An 18,432-nucleotide genomic window follows, 5' to 3' on the forward strand; every position below is an offset into this window, starting at 1 on the left:
ACAGGATAGTCTCTTTGTTCAAAGTTTGTTTTCCTAAACCAGCAATTACCCGGTAGAAATGAGTGCTTCCGTCCACTTCGAGTCATGTGCATGAGTGTTCATAGCAGCCTTCACTCATAAAGCCCCACACCGGAGACACCCCGCATGTCCATCGCGGACAGGATGGGTAAAAATACAGCATGGCATGTTCTTCGTGCAGGGGAATAAAACCGGCAGTGAGAAGGGACAAGCTCTGTGGTTTGTAGCCGTATGTTTAGCGGGAAAACCCACAGTAGAGAGTGCATATTGTGTGGCTCCATTCACCCAGAATTCCAGAACAGGCAGAAGTAATCTAAGATGATAGAGGGTTGAGTACTAGTTACTGTGTGGGGTTAGCAACTGGTAGGGGACACAGGGAGCCTCTGGGTGCCGGAGTGTTCTTTGTCTCGATCTGGGTGACAGTTGCACACGTGTGTACACGTACAAAAATTCCGTAAGCTGTGCACTTTGAGATTTGCACACTTTAGGAAATTAATTTTTAAAATAATTAATTTTATTAATTGATAGCTACGTGTTCTGAAACACAAATCTCTAGGTAAAGTCTTTCTGTTGCTTTCAGGAGAAAGTGAAACTCGTAGGCTTGGCCTTCAGGGTCTCCCCTGATCGGCTCCACTATGTTTCCTCCAGCCCTGGATACCAATGCTGTGTTCTCCCGTCTCCAGGGCCTTTCTGTCTCCCTTATTCCCACCCCACCTTGACTTTGGTAAGAGCAGTAAATGTGTCTGATTCACCCATTGGTCCCCACCTTAGGGTCTGTCGCAAAGTAGCTTTTATCTTCAATGTTTAGCAAATGAGTAAACAGTCGTAGGGTTAGGGTTAGGGATAGGGAAGGGAGAGAAGTCAGAGAAGTCAGTCACGCAGGGAGGGGACCGCAGGTAGATGGCACTCTGACGTTCTCATGGAGCCGGTGGCGAGCTTCCCGAGGGCAGTTCTTTGCTGCTCAGGGGCTGCGCTGTTCGCCGCAGAGGCCCTTCCTGGTGTGCTGGGGCTGGCGACATACCGTCCCCATCATTGTGGCCGCGCCCAGGGCCGTGGCCCTGTCGCCGTCCAGCCCTGCCTCGCCGGCCCTTCCCCTCCCCTTCTCCACCCCGAGCGGGCTCAGCTGTACACCGTGAGGGTTCCCAGCGCGTTTCTAGTATTTCGGGCCCCATCTCTACTCTGAAGATTAGAAACCCCCTCCTGCAGTGTGGGTGCTGCAGTCGAATAAAAGCTTGACGTTTTGAGTGTAACAGACCCGGGCTTTGCCGCTCACTCCACTCCATGACCCGGATCGAGTCGGTTAACCCTACACATCTCATTGTCTTCACCTGTCGGAGAGGAACGCTGATTCCTACGTCGCAGGGCTGTTAAGAGCCCCGGGCTCTTGTGTGTAGAGCATATTCGGTGCACGTTTCCTTCCTCTTCTCTGGGTCCCGTTCTCTTGCACCGATAAAGCCTTTCTCCCACGGGATGTGTTTCTGAGATGTGTCGTCTCTGTTCATAGACTTCTTCCCCCCATTGTCACCCTGCACCCGAAAGGTGACCGTGGGGCTTCCACACGACACCCTTCAGAGGCCACGACAGGCTGTGGGCATGTCAGTCAGGATTTGTGGGAGGCAGGCAGGCAGGGAAGAGAAGGACAGGTTCCCCCGCTGGCTTCATTCCGGTGCCCGCAGGACAGAGGGCTCATTAACAGGCCCAGGTCGGGATATTCCTCCCAGGGGCCAACGGGTGCCATGATGCCCTGTGCTGGATAGAGAGACGCGGGCTCTCAGTGGTCTGCCTGCCTTGCCTTTCTTCTCTTGACTGTTTTTTCCTTTCCTTTTCCTTTTTCCTTTTCCTTTTCCCTTTCCCTTTTCTTTCTTTCTTTCTTTCTTTCTTTCTTTCTTTCTTTCTTCTTTCTTTCTTTCTTTCTCTTTTCCTTCCTTCCTTCCTTCCTTCCTTTCATTTCCCTTTCTTTCTTTCTTTCTTTCTTTCTTTCTTTCTTTCTTTCTCTTTCTTTCCTTCCTTCCTTCCTTCCTTCCTTCCTTCCTTTCATTTCCTCTTTCTTTCTTCCTTTCTTTCTTTCTTCTTTCTTTCTTTCTTTCTTTCTTTCTTTCTTTCCTTCCTTCCTTCCTTCCTTCCTTTCATTTCCCTTTTCTTTCTTTCTTTCTTTCTTTCTTTCTTTCTTTCTTTCTTTCTCTTTTCCTTCCTTCCTTCCTTCCTTCCTTCCTTCCTTCCTTCCTTCCTTCCTTTCATTTCCTCTTTCTTTCTTTCTTTCTTTCTTTCTTTCTTTCTTTCTTTCTTTCTTTCTTTCTTTTCCCTTTTTTTTTTCTTTTTAAAACACCATGGCCAAGTTCGATAAACCGTTTCCAAGGCTGGATTTCTTAGTAGCAAGGAGCTCATCCTGTTACAGCGAGCAGTTGAGATTCTGTCCGTGGGTTAAAAATTAAAGGCTGAATGTGCTCAGGACAGATTTCTGTTTGTTCAGGCACTGAAGTACGACACCGTAGACGATGCAGCACGGGTGGGAATCACATCCCGAGAAGCAGCAGCGGAATGCGTATTTTTAAAAAACTGGCTCTATGGGTTATTTTTGTGCTAAACGTAGCTGTGCGTGATGGCACAGATGTGCCAGAACAACTCTCCTGAGCTGCTCTGTTTTCTCTGCCGCTGACACGATCCCTTTCTGGTCTTCCTGCTTTCTCAAGTCGTATCTTGTGGCGCTGTAAGGAGGCTGCTAAGTGGAGTGGAGCTTTAAGTCACGGGCTCTCGAGTACACTAGAGATCAGTTCACGTCCTGATACGTGTTTTCTCCTGCTTCTGCTTAAAAACAGTGGCCTTTCGTCTCGCTCTTCAGATATCTCACTGCACAACCTCTGACGTTTTGTTGATGAAACCGTCTTCCAGAAATGACTGTGGTGGCAAAGGTCACCTTGCACGTATGCTTCTTTCCTTCTAATTCTGCTTGTTTCGAGTTCTTCGCAAAGAATGCAACAAAAATGCCATAAGTAGAAGGACAAATAAAAAAGATTATGTTACTCCCTGCCGTTTTATTGGGCACTTTCTGGAAACCAGGTGTTGTGCAAGACCTTCCCTTTCCTCACCCCCTAGTTAAGTGACGCCCTCTGCTTCGCGGTAGGAGCGTTTCGCCCTTTTTTCCCTGTGAGACCAGGGTGACTCATCAGAGCCTCTGCGGCTCACGTGCCCCTCGGGACGTGGAAGCCTGACGAAGCGGAGGGCCCGGCGTCACGAACAGTGCTGTGCGCGGGGCGCGCCCCTTCCCCCAGGACCTCATCCTCTGAGACCAAACACTGGAAGGCGTTTTGCATTCCAGATCAGTTGAAAATTCCTTTCTGACATCCGGCCCTACGGTGTGTGGTAGTTTAGTAATCGGTCAGGGTGGAAGCAGGGACATCTGTAGCTGCACACTGATTCCATACTCGGCCACCACGGTGTCATCCGTGTGTCACCTGTGCCCTCCTCACTTCAAAACAGTTACTGTTTTCTTCAGTCCTGCAAGCAGAATGTAGTAGTAAGCTCCTTTAAAACCAGCTCGTTTCATTCATCATTTCAACAAAGATTTTATCTGCTGGGTGAGGAATTCATGAGAAAATCGCACTAAATTCAGATGCAGATGTTTGCTAAAGAACAGTTAGTTGTTAGTCTTCCTGGAATCTGGTAGTTGGGCGTACAAAATACTTTTATTAATCGTATTGTGCTTTGTACTTGGGAGTACTTTTGAAAGTCGCAGTGTTACGTTGTTGAAAAGCTTCTTTGTCCGTGAGCCCTGGCAGAACGCGGCCGTGTTGCCCTGGTGAGTCGTACTGTGGAATTGGAGAGCCCGTCTTCTCTGTGGCTTACTTTCCACGGGCTCTTCTTTCCCAGCATGCCCAGCCTCGTGGGGTCTTGGCCAGGCTCGCCTGCGGGGCGCAGTCTCTGAACGAGCCTCCGTCACCCCTGCCTCCCCCGCCACCGCCCTGCCGTCGGCACTGTCTGCCCTTTGCTGGTGTTCGCACCGAGGCTCTGTGGTGTCCCAGGCCCTGTGGGAAACGGGGCCGAGGTTCGTCTCATCGTTGGCTGTCATCTTGCCCGCACGTTTGCCCCATTGCAAGACCTGTGGGTCCTTCCTGACTCGGGTTTCAGAACTCCGAGGGTAACCCTGCTGCGCGTTTTAGCTGGTCCCCAAAACTTTACTGTTAAAGGCCTTTTACCTCCTGAAACTTTCAGTCGCCAAACTTTGGCAGGTGGAAAAATGCTCCTGAAACTTTCAGTTGCCAAACTTTGGCAGGTGGAAAAATGGAAAAATGCTGAGCATTTTTTTTTTTTTTAATTTTCAGTGAAGCTAGAAAATAAAAATTTTCGTCTGTTTAACAAAAGCAACTTTAGAAAAAATAATGCATGGTCAGTGAGGATAAAGTGGGCAGTTGTTAGGGTGATATGAAGTGGTGGGACCCTGACAGGGAGCAGTTTATCGAAGAGACTTAAAGATGATTATGTTTTTTCATCCAGTAGTTTTTCCTTGGGGAATTTCTGCAAAGGAAATAATCAGCGACACAGTAAAAATGCTGATACATGGATGTTTGTTATATTGTTGGTAAAAATTTGGAAATTATGTAAGAATCCTGAGTAGGGGAGGATTAAATTTTGGTGGATTGCAGTGACAGAATAGCATATACCATTTTAAAAATCACATCTTCAGAGAATTTTTATTATACAGGAAGATGTAGAATAGCGTACATATATAAAGATGATTTTCATTTTTAAAAAAATTTTTTTTTTTCCCAACGTTTTTATTTATTTTTGGGACAGAGAGAGACAGAGCATGAACGGGGGAGGGGCAGAGAGAGAGGGAGACACAGAATCGGAAACAGGCTCCAGGCTCTGAGCCATCAGCCCAGAGCCTGACGCGGGGCTCGAACTCACGGACCGCGAGATCGTGACCTGGCTGAAGTCGGACGCTTAACCGACTGCGCCACCCAGGCGCCCCGTGATTTTCATTTTTTAAGATGTGTGCGTGGGTTGATACATACGGGTCGAACACAGACTGGCGGTACACGAACACATTCATGGATGGGATCTGTCCCCTCCTCAGGGCTCGGGCCTGGCCCCCGAGGGAAGGGATCAGATCCTTGATGGCAGCCTGGTTGGGGGTGAGATTGCAGGGTGGTGATCCTCGGCGGGGGTGGCTCAGGGAATGGTGAGCCCGCTGGTTATTTCTCTCCCACCTTCCAGCCTCTGCTAACAAGGCTGGCATTTCTGTACCTTGGGCGGGCAGTAGGCGGACTGAACGGAGATGAGCCATCTTGAGGTTGAACTCCCCATCGAGTTCTTTTCCGTTCCTCTCAAGGTCTGGGCTGACACAGAGCGAGTTAGTTGGGATTAAAGTATTTTTTATTCAGTTTAGTGAGGTACGTACGTACATATGTGTTATTCCTATATAATCTTAACAAGGGAAACAATTTGCAGCCCACATAACATTTAAAACATTTAAAAAGAAAAAAGAAATAAGCTTCTGAAAAGTCACCCTGAAAAATGATGAGTGGACAAATAATGTGATGATCACTGTGACTTTCATCTTATTTTTAATGTTTGTTTATTTATTTAGAGAGAGCATGGGGGAGGGGCAGGGAGAGGGAGAGGGAGAGAATCCCAGGCAGGCTGCCAGCACAGAGCCCGATGCAGGGCTCTACTCCACAAACCGTGAGATCATGACTTGAGCCGAAATCAAGAGTTGGACACTTAACCAACTGAACCACCCAGGTGCCCCATCACTGTGACTTTTAGAAGAAAATCTTGTCACTGTGGCTTTTCAGTTATTGATGACCTCCTTCCAGGAAGAAAATACTCATATTGCTTACAAATTACTCCAGGGAAAGTGCTTAACAGTTGCCTATAGTACCTAGTGTTGGATTACTGAAACCTTTGGATTAGACAGTATTTGGTGATGATACCAAAGTTATAGAGGAAGCACAAAGATTTCTCTCCTGAGACCCCCAAATGTTTCAGTGCTTTAGGACTTGGTCCTGAGCCTTTCTCTAGGGAGACCCCTAGTCCCGGGCTTTAAAGCCCATCTGTGTGCAGATGACCCCAGCGTGTATCTCTGGAGCCCAGACCTGCCCCCCAGGGTCCACGCTGGGGTGCATGGCGGCCCACACTCTCCTTACAGGAAATACAGAAGGATAGATCCGCTGACGCCCCAGAGCCCTTGTGTATCTCAGTGAACGATAACCAGCCCTCCAGAAACTCAGAATCTTGGAGTCCTCTTTTGTTCACTTGAGAAAGCAGCTCCCGTGGGATCTGCCTCCCGTCAGTGGTGTGGGATTTTATCCCCAGTGCGCCACGGCAGCCCTGCCTGGGTCCGCTTCCCACTCCCTTGCCCCAGTGCTTCCTGACGGACCTGCCCCGAGCGCTGGCTCTCCCGCCCGAGTGTTTATATGGCAGCCAGGGGTCATGGTTTTGAAAATCCAGATTGGATGCACTCACCTGTAAAAATCTTCGATGGCTCATTTTACACGTAGGAAAGAAGAGACCTAAGTTATTTTCCTGCCCTTCAAGACTGTATTCTAGGGAGCCGAATCACCTAGGGGGCCTATAAAATACGTACGTGCATGTATGTTTTTATGCCTGGACCGTCATCCCCAAGCTTCAGATTAGGTTGACCAAGTGGGACCCAGGCATTGCTTTTTAAAAGCTCCCCAGGTGATTCGGATTCACAGGGAGGATTGAGAGGCACAGTGATCTTTAAAATTCAACACGCAGCATAATCGTCTAAAGATCCGTTCAACAGCTGTCTGTTGGGCCCTGACCCCAGGGTCTGACTCAGTAGGGCTGGGGGTGGCTCAGGATGTGCGTTTCGGAAGAACAAGTCCCCTGCTGCTCCAGGGACTCTGCTTTGAGAACCACCCACTACTCCGTAGGCTCTGGCTCCTGCCTTTACGGCCTCACCCCTGCCATTTTACCGGTACTCCCCTGCACGCAGCCATGCTGATTTCCTCTCTGTCACTTGGATATGTTTGACTATTTCCACCCCTGGTTCCCTCAACCTCGGGTGATCTGGGTTCCCTCGAGATCGTTGAGTGCTTTTCCATGACTCAGGTCTTAGTTCAGACGTCACCATTTTATAGGAAAGCATTACCTGCCCTCCCCATCCCCTGTCTCACATAGAGCCTCCTCTGTCACTCTCTAGTGGATCATCCTGTTTAGTTCCTTTATAGCAATTATTCTAATCTGTAGTGTGTTTTTATTTACTTATTTCTTGCTTGTGCTCTCTCCCGTATGCGTCCCGCGCTCCCCCACCCCTGCGTGCTAAGTTTCACGGGCACAAGGACCTTGTTTACCTGTTTGCATGTGGATGTGTGCGTGGGGTCATTCAAAAGAGCTGTCACATACACAGAGTTTTTCAGCAACTAGTTCCTGACATCTAATCGAAGGGCAGGGCAAGGGATACAGGAGTGAAAGAGCGAGCTTCATGTAGTTGAAAACCCCGGCATCTAATGAAAGAGTCAGACAGACCAGCACATTTGTATACCATGGCCTTCATACAACCAGACTCACTAGTCTGATGGTCGCTGCACTGGGAAGGAGCCAGTGGAGGGCATAGAGAAGCCACGGAAGGTTGTGCTAATACAGCTCCCTCCACAACATACAGAGAGCGGATGTCTGCCCCTCTCAGCATTGTTTCTGGGTTTTGTAGTTGTTCTGCTAAGGTGTTGGGCCAAGGGTGGGTCCCTTCTCTGGGGAGAACCTCAGGTGTCAGGACCATCTGCTCCCAGCTTCATTAGGAGGCCACTTTGGTTATACCGACCAGGCGCCTTTCCTTCTCCTGGACCGTTGGTGGAGAGTGGAGATTCTGCCCCCACAGGACTCTTAAGTGGGTCACCCCAATCCATGAATTAAATTAACTCCAAAGTCACTTTGACCCCAAGGCACAAAATTCATTCCCTATTAAGAGACTAAATTCAGTGTAATAATAAAATGCCCACCAGAGGTACCTCTAAATTTGAATATTAATTCTATCTCATTATCAAATTCCCAGGGAGACATTAAAATCCGAAGATTACATTCCATTTTAAATTAAAGTCCAAGACCTTAGTCAGACTCTCTGCCCTTAAGAGTTGAAATTCAAAGAGACTGAGGTTTAAAATGTATCCTTTCCGGTTTCTTATTCTGCTGAATCCCACCCAGAGGGGCTCTTCATGCCTGCCCGGGATCAGGACTCCACCTCTGCAGGCCTGGTTGGGGTCTTACAGGTTCAAGAACGCCAGTACCAAATCTCTGACATGCCTCACTTCTTACAATTAAAAAAAGGTACGAGGGCACAGGCTTATCACAGCACCGGTGTCCCCACACCAGAGTTAGAAAATGCGTCCTTTCCCAGTCCTCTGATAGTTACCCCCGAGCAAAAGCGGGTCCCCAGATACCAGTGCTTAGTCTTTGCTGCCAAGTAGCAGGAAGTCTCTGGTTTGTGAGGGAAAGAGCGTTGGCATAGAAGTTCTGAGTTTCTGCTTCTGCAGGACTTCAGTTAGTCTGTGACGGTTGGTGGCCTGTGACACTGAGGGGTGGTGTCCTCGCTCATTTCTTCGGTACTGCTCTCCCTTGTAAGAGCAATCCCAGTGAGCCGAGACCATGTTTCTGTCCTGTCCTGGGTTTTGCGGGGCCCCAGTCTTCTGTTCCGGTAACAACTAACACATCTACCCCATCTCTGAGAGCAGTTGGGACTGGATGCATTTTCATTTCCCTTTAGATCTTTCCTGGCCTTCTAGATAATTATTTTCCACGTTCTATCTGGGGAATCTATCCTCTAAGATTTCAACTTTTTCTCCTAAAAAAAAAACAAAACAAAGAAACACTCTTCCTTCATCTAAATCAGCCTGATTACCTTCTTCTCTTTTCGTTCTTCCTCTGCTTCCATTCTGACAGTGAGTCCGAAGCATTGTTCACGGCCACTCGGACTCCTTATTGATTTCCAGAGACTGAACGCTCCAAACAAAGACCTTTTTAAGTTGCAGTATTTCGTTGAGTTTGTTTTTCTACATCAGAATAAGAAGACCATCTTCTTGTGTTTTTTTCTGGTCTCGGAATCTACCTAAATTTTCTCTTAGGTATGATGGTTATTACAAGTTCCTGGCACATAGCCCTCTTCAAGTTAAAAAAGTTCTCCAGTTTTCTGAGAATTAAGAAAAAAAAGTTGTAAGCCAGTGCTAACCATTATCAGATGTTTTTTCTGTGATATTGAGATAATTATTACTACTTTAATGAGGATGCTTACTGTACATTTTCTGGTTGACGTTAGGATCGTGAGGAACTTTTGTAGCATGTGTAATTTTGTTCATCTAATACCCTGTGGGACTTTTTTGTGTGGGGCAGGGAGGGGTCCCTGTTAAAAGTTAAATAGGCCTGTGATTTTCTTCCACCGCTCTGTCTGATGCTGGTTTTGAACCAAGTCAGAGTAGGTTTAGGAAGCTTTCTCTCTTTGCCTGTTGTTTTGGAACAACTTACATACATGATAGATTATGTGGTCCTGAAAAATTCGGTGGCACTCACTTGGAGAGCCCTTGGGTCTTTGTTTTGTCAGTGAGTCTTGGTCATTGTTGTATCATTAAATCATTTAAATTTAACTATTTAAATTGTTCTGTTCGGGATTTTGATTTATTCTGTCAGTGTTGACATTTTCTCCTTTCCTCAGAGATATTCATTCCATCTAGACTTCCAGTTGTTTTCATAAAATCCATAATGTTTTATTGTAATCTGTGTTTTCTGTCCCTTTTTTGTCTCTTTTCATTCTGTTCTGTTTAAATAGATGTCTCTCTCTTCTTCATCAGTCTTCTTGGAATTTTTTTCCTTCTGTTAATGTTTGCAAAGAACCCCCGTTGGTTGTGGTTCATCTTTCTGTTGTGCCGTTACTCTCTGACACGCTGACCGTTGCCTGCCAATCAAGAAAAGCAAAGATACAAGGCTTCCTGATAGCAGGCTTCTCTGGAGCAGTGAGGCAAAACAGGAATCAGTGCAATGACATCTTTAAAGTGCAAAAACTGTCAATCTGGAATTATATATCCAGCTCAAATAGCCTTCAAAAATGGAAGTAAAATAAAGCCATTTCCCCAGACGCAAGCTAAGAATTTGCCGTCAGTAGAACTGTGCTATGAGACGGTATCGAGGGAAGTTGAATAAAGTGGAAGAAAATGGTGCTGGATGGAGACCTGACTCTATACAAAGAAATCAAAGCACCAGAAAAGGAAATACGTAGCTAAAACCGAAATACCTTATCGTAATCGCAGTGTGTTTGGGGGTTTATGACGGACGTAGAAGTAAACGTACGGGAGCCCCAACGTCAAGTGGAGTGTCCGGTTGTGGGATTGTTACATCGTGTGTGAAACAGTAATATGCTATTTATATAACATTATTTGTAGATAGACCACAGCAAGTTAAAGATGCCTACTCTAAACCCCAGAGCAACCACTTTAAAAAAAAAAAAAAAAGAAACAAAAAGAGAGAGGGTTCGTAAGTGGCAGAAAGCAGCTCCGTGGCTGACGAAAGCTGGCGGGCGAGCCGCAGAGATTGCAGACACGCGCGGGAGCTTTCTGGGCCGTGAGGTTCTGGCCTTGATGTGTCTGTGGTGGTGCAGGTGCAGCCGTGATCGGCTGTGTGTTTGTCACGGCTCAGCAGAGCTTGGTTCAGGAACAAGGAGAGCAGAGCTCCAGAGGGGAGAACGGGAAGGCCGTCGTGCTCCATTTTAGGGGCTTCTCTCAGGATTTGCGGTGGGTCCCAGACGCCGGCTCAGTGGGTGCTCTCGCACTTGGCGCAGGTCGGGAATCATCAGCTCGGCTGCGTGTCGGAATCTCCGGAAGAGCGTGTCTGCGGCTCTGACGCCCAGGCTTCACTCTCCGAGATCGGGACGTGTTTATTTTCGGGTTGGGGCCACAGGATGAGTGCTGTTGGACACCTCCCAGGGGATGCTGATGTGCACCCAGGGTTGTGAACCACTGGCCTAGCCTTACGCTCAGAGTTGTAGAGAAAGCGTGTCTGTGGAACGCAGGCCCTGTGCTGCCCTGAAGCTTCTGGAGGAGCACCATTACTTGTTCCCAACGTGCCCGTGAAGGGGAGCCATGAAGCGCCCAGCACGAAGCTGCACGAAACACCTGGACTCACCGTATCTACTTACTGGCTGGTCACAGAAGCGTAAGTCTTGATGTACCGGAGCTTTGCCACAGCTCAACTCGCGGTTGGCACAGGAGCGCCGTGTCCAGCCCTTTTCAAGTGCGGGCCGTGAAGGAAACTTCCAGAGTCTCAGAGCAAGTGAAAACAGTATCACAAGCGTGTTGCCATTTCTCACGTCCTGATTGCGTGCGGGGGGCCATGCCGAATGCTTCCTCGTGGATCTTCACCGTGACCCCGTGACATGGGCGTGACCCCCTTGTCACATAAAATCTAGACTTCCTGACGTTCAGGGAGCTCCTCAAGGTTCCACGGCTGACAGGATCCCTGAGCCGGGATTCTCATGTAGTTCTGTCTGTCTCCAGAGTGTCCCCCGTCCTTCCAGGTGGTTGGGATGACACCCGAGTCCTGCCCGTGGGTGGGTGGGTGCGTCCACATCTCTGACCGGACGGTCCGTTTCATCCAGCATTGCCTTTGGGCCCCAGGCCCTTTGAGTCGGTTGTCAGCACGTCTGAGGATGGCTTCATCCGGACGGGGACTTCGTGTGAGCATTGCCACGCCCACGCTCGTCGTTGATCGGCTTTGGAACGAGGCCTCTGATGATCTCTTTATTTGTGTGTGTGTTTGCTTTGAGGAGCTGTGTGGTGAACACATTTTTGCCACGTGTCAGGTCAGTCAGGCTCGCTTCACTGTATATTCAGGTAGGAGACAGGGTGCTGCGCTGGTGCCGTGCCCTTGCTTTCTTTGGGTTCTTGGGTTTTTGTATTTACCGTTAGACGTGACGGCAGCCGGGTGGTTGAGGCTGTGTTCTCTGTCAATCTAGTAGGTTCCCCCAAGGGAGCGTACAGAGCAAGGCTGGGCGTGTGCACTGTGCATAGAACGCTCTCCGAGCCGATTGGCCCAGGTGGGAGGAACAGTTAGCAAATCAATTAGTTGTCCTTCTGTTTACACTTTATTTCCAGGGGCTAAATGTTCGTTTGTTTAAGCCAGACTCGCTGTCTTGTTGAAATGTGTTACCTTGTGAAAGTGTTGACTGAGCTTGGCTCCTTCATATGAACTACAGCTTGTGACTCATTTGTTATGGGTATAGAATCAATTCCCAACATGTTAGGTAAGAAAACAAACAGCTTCCTTGTTTTATGAAGTGTGAACAGAAGAAAACTTGTTAATTTCCTAATTGTTCTCCCCTGCCCCAGACAGAGCTCCACACTCGTAGCTGAGGCAGTAAACTTGAGCTTGGTCGTAGCACAGAGGTGTCGTCAGTCACTGCTCCTGAAGTGAACGATGATGCATTTGTCACAGTGCCACTGTCGTCCCTGTCATTTATGTGCTACACGTTTCGTGTATCTCTGTAAAAATTGACCTCGTATCATTTCATAATGGAGCGGCGTGAATGCGAAATACTCGCCTAGGAAAGCATGCCCTCGATTCAGTCACGACTCCCCCGTAAGTGTGATCTTCGAGGGCTCTGTAATTCACCCTTAATGCTGCTCACGTTTCCATTGTTAGCACGTGATTTCGTGTCCTTCACAGGAAATTTTGCCCATTTCGCATACCTGAGAATTCTACTTTATCCCCCCAAGCAAATGAGATTTTTTTTTTTGCATCAAATAATAGATCCTGAATAGTTTTTTATTCCTCACCAAAAAAAAAAAATTTTTTTTTTTTTGAAAATAAAGGTACTGTTTTGCCAATACAGAGTGGGGTCGTAAACTCAGCTGGGTGAAGTTATCCTGAAGCTTCTCCCTCAGCCCTTCAGGGGCTTCACTCCTCACTCCAAGCAACTGAACTTCCTGCTGGCAGTAGGACTAACAGCTGCTGCTGCCAGTCCCGCTGCCCGTCACCCAGCGTTGGCTGAAGCCATCGATTCCGTTCTCACAGCTGCCCTTGGAAGTGAGCCCCGTCATTCCGTTTTATGGGCGAGAATGGCAAGTCTCCGAGGTTAAAGGACTTGTCCAAAGTCACACAGCTCAGCACTGCTGCAGAACCAGGCTTTGGGAACCACAGTCCTCACTCTTAATCCCAGGGCTGTGCTGCACATCCAGCTCCTGGAACGCTCTGATCTCCTAGCTTTTGCACATGCTCTTGTCCCTGCAAAGCCTTCTCCACAGCGCACCCCCCCCCATTTGTCCATTCAGTGCCAGTTTATTCGCCTCCCCAGCCACGTGTCACTTCTGCAAGGAGGCCTTCCCTGTGAGCCCTGCGTGATAGCGTCCGACAGCAGGCTGACGTATGTTCCAGGAGGATTAGATCACGTCCTTGCAGAGGGCTGGTGAGGGTCAGCTGCCTCCTTGCTGTGCCCGTCGCCAGGCTCTTGCTCCTTTCTGGACCCCTCGTCTTCACCCCAGGGCAGAGGCATTGACGGTAGCTCTCCCTCCCCTTTGAAGACGTCACAGTCAGCACCCCGGTCCCGCTGGCGGGTGTGCCGTGGGCTGTGGGAGGAGACGTTCGGTGCAAGGGTTGCCTTGGGAAGCTTTGACTTCGGTCTCAGGTGGCTACCAGCTTGGCCATAAAATTTCCTTCCGCACTTCTCAAACCCGTGATCCCTTCCCGGTCCAGCCCTCCCTAGTGTCCTGACCTCCCAAACTCTGTGCCGAAGAACGGGTTCTCTTTCCCCCAAGCCATCCTGGACCAATATGTTTATAAAATGTAATACAAATGACTTACTGGGAAAAAAAATCAAAAATTTAAAAAGACATAGATGCTTCAAACCTAGATTTTATTACAAGATTCAGGAGACACAGCATAACCCTGTTGAACTGTTAGCACCCTTTCTGACTTTTCCCTCTCACTGTCTGTTTCCACTGACTGACGGTGGCCTCTAGGCTTTGAATAGCACTCTTTAGTGAAGTGACCCTGGGGACGATATTTAACCCATGAGCCCCACTTCCTTTGTCAGGAACATGGAGCCAGTGCAGCTTCTGGCATTCTGCCGGAACGCGGAAATCATGGATGTATTTGTCATTGCCTAGGGTGTGCCAGATGCCTATTAAATAGTAGGACATTTCCTACCCTGTTTCCGGCACCTAGAAAAAATTGCAGAAATTAGATTTATTCTCTTCCTGTCTGCCTTGGGGAAACCAAGGACAGCTGGTCACAATGCTCTTCAGCAGGTCTGTGCATCACAGGCAGGTGGAGATCTGCCATCTTTCACCGGGACATGTATTTACAGACGGTCCCCAACTTGGCGGTGGCTCAGCTTACGGATCGTCAACCTTACAATGGTGTGGAAGTGAGAACGCGTTCAGTTTCAGTAGAAACTGTGCTTGGAGTTTGGGTGTGGATCTTTTCTTGGGCTAGCGACGCACGGTACGCTCCTCTCTCGCGACGCCAGGCAGCGGCCACGGCTCCCGGGCAACCTCGCGACCACGAGGGTCAGCAGCAGCGGTGACGCTGACACCCGTTGCGTACTCCTCAGCCTTTCAGTTTCTCCCTTCCTGTGCAGCAAATTACACGAGAGGTACTTAACACTTCGTCACCAAATAGGCGTTGCGGTAGATGATTTTGTCCATCCGTAGGCTCTTGCAAGTGCTTGAACATGATTTGGGTCAGCGGGGCTAAGCAGTGGCGCTCGGTAGGCAGGGGGTGATAGCGACGGGTTCATCGCGACATAACCCCGTCGTAAGTCAGGGAGGATCTGTAGTTCATCCGATCCTGGGAGGGATGCTTCTCTTCACGTCTAGGCCTTTTCAGTGAACAGCTAGGAAATAAATACTTTTTGGAAATTGAAAAATACATCACGAAATCTTGCTAATATTTCTAATTTAAGTGTAAAATTATTTTCTGGATTTAATCCTTTTTTATGCTGAAAATCTTAGTTCCTTAATAACATGAATGACCCATTTGCTTTAAACTAAATATAGAGGCACGTGGGTGGCTCTGTTGGTTAAGCGTCCGACTTCCGCTCAGGTCATGATTTCACAGTTCGTGAGTTCAAGCCCTATGTTGGGCTCCGGCTGATGGCTCGGAGCCTGGAGGCTGCTTCAGATTCTGTGTCTCCCTCTCTGCCCCTCCCCCATCCGTTCATTTTCTCTCTCTCTCTCTCTCTCTCTCTCTCAAAAATAAACACACATTAAAAAAATAAGTACATAACGGTTCGGAATAACGATACCAATAGGAAGCAGAGACAGCTGAATGCCGTTCTAAGATTTCTGTGCAGTTCTCTCTGAGCTTCGGATACGTCTCGCTAGGGGTGTAAAGTCAAATACTGTTTTAATTTTGTGGTAATTTTTCTTTGTTGTACGTGCCATCGGATTAATGTGTTTCTGTTTCCTATTTTTATAACTTTGTAAATTTAATTTTTCTAAGATGTAATTGACGTAACGTACTGTGCTCATAGAACATAACATAATGACTCAGTATTCGTGTGTTGTGAAGTTATCAACACAGTAAGTGTAGTTAACATCCGTTATAAATTTAATTGTAGAGAATTATATAAAATATATATAGGATTCCAAAGTCATAATTGTATGACCAGGTGCATTCACAGACATCTGCCTCCCTTTCCTGCTGCTCCTGTCTCATTCTCTTCTCATGCCCTGTGGACAGCCATTATTAGTTTTTTATTTAACCCTTTCTTGTGTCTTTTGGGAACTATAAGAAAGTTTGTATATTTCTCCTCCTTTATTACACGGAAGGTTCACGTTTAAGCCTGTCTGCGGCTTGCTTTTTTCACTTACCGCTGTCTCCTGGTGATCCCTCCAGGTAGTGCATTGGGCCTCCTTCACTCATTTTCACAGCTACACGGAAGTGTTTTGCGTCCGTGCTGTCGTTCGTTCAGCCGGCCCGTATCGGAGAACACCTGAGTTGCTTCCAGGATCTTTGTTTTCATAAGTTGCACTGTACACAACATCCCTAATTGTCAGAGAAATGCGAATCAAAACCGCAGTGACACGTCACTTCACACCCACAGGATGGTTAAAATGAAAGACAGACACCAACAAGCACCAGTAAGAATGCGGAGCAGTTGGGACGCTCATACGTTGCTGGTGGACTAGAAAACGGCACAGCACTCTGAAAGGCACCCCAGCAGTTCCTCCAGATGTTACCGGGACCAAGCAGTTCCTCTCTCGGGGTACGCAGCCAGGAGAACTGAACGTAAATATCCCCTCAAAAACATGTACACAGATGCTCACAGCACGGTCACAATACCCAAAACCGTAATGACTCAGATGCCCATCTACAGATGAACAGATAAATAAAACATGGTCTCTCCAGACAGTAGAATATTATTTAACCACAAAAAGGAACGCGGTGCTGGATGAACCTTGAAAGCATCATGCTAACTGAAAGAAAAGGCCACGCATCGAAAGATTCCATTTGTACGCTATGTCCAGAATAGGCAAATCTGTAGACGGAAAGTAGATCAGAGACTGCTAAGGGCTGGACGGAGGAGACATGAGGAATGACTGATGGGTATGGAGTTTCTTCCCTGGGATAATAAAAATGTTCTAAAATTGGGTAGAGGTGATGGTTGTACAACTTTGTGAATAAAACTAAAACCCACTGGGTGGCTCCGTCGGTCGAGCATCCAACTCTTGATTTCGGCTCAGGTCCTGATCCCGGGGTCGTGGCATCAGACACCGTGTCGGGCTCCACGCTCGTGCTTGAGATTCTCTCTCTCTCTCTCTCTCTCTCTCCCTACGCCACTCTCCCCTTCTCTCTCTGTCTAAAATTTGAAAAAAAAGAAATCCACTGGACTCTATCCTTTAAAAGGTGCGCGTTATCGTGTGTGAATTGTATCTCCGAAAACTGTGCTGCAGTGAGTAACCTTGTGCAGGCAAAGCCTCCGTGGGACAGTGCAGTCGGAGGTGCTGCCCTAGGACTGGGAGGGCTGGATCAGCGAGTAGGTGCTTCAGCCCGTCCACGGGCGTCGTGCCATCTAGCGCTCGCTCCAGCAGTGTGCGAGGACACCTGTTTCCCCGTCGCCTGCGTGGGTTGTCAGACTCGCTCGCTTGCCGCTCTGACGGGCGAGAGGTGATGTCTCCGCGTGGTAACAGTTTGCAAGGTTGAACGTCTTCCGATGTCTCCGTGGTCCAGCTGCGTTTCTTTGTTTCTGTGCCGTTTCTGTTCATGCATTTGATCCATTCTTTCTCTGTTGGATTGCTGATCTTTTCTCAGTTTTTACAAGTTCTTTGTATATTAAAATATTAACCTTTTGCCTGTAATATTTTACAAATAACTTTCCTAGCTTTTATTTGCCTTTTTTTTTTTAATGTTTACTTATTTATTTTGAGAGAGAGAGGGAGAGGGAGAGCGTGAGCAGGGGAGGAGCAGAGAGAGAGAATCCCAAGCAGGCTCCTCACAGTGTAGAGCCCAATACAGGACTTGAACCCACGAACCATGAGACCATGATGTGAGCCGAAATTAAGAATTGGACGTTCAACTGACCGAGCCACCCAGGCGCTGCCCCTTAATTTGCTTTTTAAAAAACTGCAGGCAAATTTTAAAAACCTCTTTTCCCAGTTGCTTCTGGATTTTAAGTCATAGTTTGGAAAGCTTTTCCTACTCCTGGTGTAGAAAAACTGTCCACTTACTAGTACTGTTAAACTGTAATAAACTCAGATTCGTTTGGAGCTTACCCTGGTGAACATTGCTGGGGAGAGATCCATTTTATCCTTTTTTATATGGCTTTCCAGTTGCCCCCGCATTTTTAAGGAAGGGTGAAAAGGAAAATAGTGTATCCCTTTCTGTTCATGTCTGCTTTTAAAGATTTCTGGGTCGGTGTACGTGTTTGAGATACCGGTTTCCCCTGCTCTCCAGAAGTTGCTTGTTCCCATGAAGCCCCGTCAGCCGAAACGGCAGAAAGCAAAGAAACAACTACCCTTAATTAAATGGAAAATGTTTTGAGCGTTCTCCATCCCCCAAAATACCCTACCAAATCCTACCAAATAACACATAAAACCTAAAGTAACGCTGTGTCGTAAAAGCAGGAGTGATGTCATAACTCCACAGTCTGTGTGAAGAGGACACAATGTACGTACAGCGTAGTTCAGCTTTCACCAGGATCAGGAAGACCGCGAGCGCCCTGCCCCCCAAGGCCAGAGGTGGTGGGGATAGGTGTTGGGCTGCGTGGTCGGAGGTCAGGGTGGTGGCGGGTGCAGGAGGCTGGGCTGTAGCAGAGACAGGAGGAGGGTCTTCTGTTAACTAACGTCTCATCGTCTGACTCCATTAGGGCAGGCAGGTCACTAACGTCTACACCTGCTGTGTCTGCCTGCCTCGATGTTGGAGGTCGAGTTTCGTCGTCCGCTGTGGCTGGGGTGGCAGGCTTAAATACAA

General features: G+C 47.9%; 1 protein-coding gene across 5 annotated transcripts in view; it reads left to right on the forward strand.

The window, feature by feature from the left end:
- Positions 1–18,432, forward strand: part of ATXN10 (ataxin 10) — a 166,687-nt gene that overhangs the window by 119,167 nt on the left and 29,088 nt on the right. The gene's annotated exons all lie outside the window — the stretch shown is intronic.

Source organism: Leopardus geoffroyi, chromosome B4 (assembly GCF_018350155.1).
Source record: "Leopardus geoffroyi isolate Oge1 chromosome B4, O.geoffroyi_Oge1_pat1.0, whole genome shotgun sequence".
Classification (NCBI taxonomy): Eukaryota; Metazoa; Chordata; class Mammalia; order Carnivora; family Felidae; genus Leopardus; species Leopardus geoffroyi.